The 1,960-nt window shown below is 43.6% G+C and overlaps 1 long non-coding RNA gene across 1 annotated transcript in view; it reads right to left on the bottom strand.

Moving 5' to 3' along the window:
* LOC101855083 overlaps window positions 1-1,960 on the bottom strand; it is a 149,565-nt gene that overhangs the window by 104,427 nt on the left and 43,178 nt on the right. The window contains exon 2 of the long non-coding RNA XR_220210.3: window positions 505-691. This is a non-coding gene — a long non-coding RNA (uncharacterized LOC101855083). The remainder of the gene's footprint in view (window positions 1-504; window positions 692-1,960) is intronic.

Below are 1,960 nucleotides of genomic sequence, written 5' to 3'. Positions count from 1 at the left end.
CCTCCCCACAAACCAGTAAATATCGGAGCAAAGAAAACGCCTGCTGAGTATGACTTTCGTACTCTAAGCCTATTTCTTAAAAGTGCATTACATTACGATAGCCGTTCTGCTCAGATTTCCGTAAATTGACACTTCCAAGACGGCTGAATTCTGCAAGCGGAAAAGTAGGGCAGAGTTTTCGTTACCATCACCACGCTGATGTTTCCAATTTGCATTCCGTAAGCACTTGATTTACTCGTGACTCCTTCCAACAAATGAGTACACGACAGGTTCAATGAACATAGCCGATCTTAAGTGCTGACACAAACGACATCACAATTCTGGGCTCATTGTTCGGGGGACAATACCTTATTTAGGCTTATCAGAGGCCAATTAGTATTCTTGCTCTATTTCTCTTGATGATGGTACTACAGTCTATCCGATTCCCCACCAGGATCCGATTATTCCGATTGGACTAATTGAATAAGTGTCTACCTTACTTAAGATCAGCACCAGTGTACTTACCGGCTATTCCACTGCACGCAAGCGGCCACCGGCCCGTCTGGTCATTAGTATGCCATTAACCAATTAAGTCGAAAGTCTGTTAATCCGCACTGGGCAGGGTAATCCGGTACTCCTGGTCAGTGAAGTGTCTACGAAGGTGCCCCTCGCCGAGCGTTTCCTTGACTGACTATTCAGCTGTGGCCTCTTCCTGAAACAAGCATTGAAAATAACACTGGTGATCTGACAAAAGAACAAATCGGGAAACTGACTAGATCAAAACTCAAACTTCTGAAAGTTGGTTTAAGTGTGTAACTAACTGCAACAACAACAACAAAAAACTGGTGTACCTACAAGGGCGACTTAAAAAAGGAAAAGCGTGAGAAAGACCGGGTGTTCATGTAAAACACGTGTACGTCGGAGGACATGTATCTAGGAACAATATTATGTATTTAGCTCATGAGTTTTACTACTAAAGAGCTTGCCGTCAGTTTAATCATCAAATAGGTTTATATTCTAGCTGTCATTGCTTCAAACCCTCAAAGACACGTACTTAAACGTAGTTTGTTTTGCGAGTTTCCAGGGCTTTAAGTCTAAATCTGCTTGGCTTGGTTCTATCGGAGACGGGCGTGCATAAAACCACGTTCTACTACAGTACTATTAACACTAATGTATCTGCCAAGTACCAGGAGCATTACAATGAAATTGCATGATGTCTTTACCCTTGTTTGTTTGCTTTTGTAGGTGTTTTACGGCGCTCGCAACTGCATAAGGTCATATGAGCGTGCTGGACACATTAAACTTTTTCAGTTGGTAGGATATTTTGAATTTTGCCCGGGTGGCGGCCGAAGCCTACTCTTATCGATTTTAGACCACCAAGGGATCTTTAATGTGCGCAACTTGCACATGGGGCCCTCCGAGATTCTTCGCCCTTGTCCGAGAAGGCTAGGTGTAGATCTTTCCTACCAGAAGATCAGAGGTGTGGCTGAAAGACGGCAGTAAGAAGAAACCAAGGAGTAGCAGTAGAAAGGGTGTAAAAAGAATCAGGAGCCCAGAGGAGGGGGGCAAAGGAGATGAGGGCATGGGGGCAGAAAGAGGAGACGAAAGCAGACGACAGAACATTGCTAGAGAGCAGGAAAGGAGGTGAAAGGAGACAAATTTAGAGAGGAAAATTTTTCGGTCACTTCCCGAATTCGAACCCGGGACCTTTGAATGAAAGGCCAGCACCTTAACCTCTAGGCCATGAGAGCCCCCTGTCTTTACCAGAATGAGGATTTTGTTGTTCAAGTTTTTAAAATCACATCGAAGCAATCAAGTCAATTTGTATAAAGGGAAGGGAAAAAAGAAGACTGATTGAAAGAAACAACAGACAAAAAGTAACGGAGCAGGACCAAACAGTGGCACCCTCCAACCATTCTCACAGAGAATAAGAAAAAAAACCAATTTGCTGAAAAATAAATCGGGACGAACATCAGCAACA

This window comes from Aplysia californica, unplaced genomic scaffold, assembly GCF_000002075.1.
Source record: "Aplysia californica isolate F4 #8 unplaced genomic scaffold, AplCal3.0 scaffold00060, whole genome shotgun sequence".
NCBI classification, from domain to species: domain Eukaryota; kingdom Metazoa; phylum Mollusca; class Gastropoda; order Aplysiida; family Aplysiidae; genus Aplysia; species Aplysia californica.
Note: the sequence above shows the minus strand (reverse complement) of the source record. Positions and strands in the feature narration are given on the sequence as shown.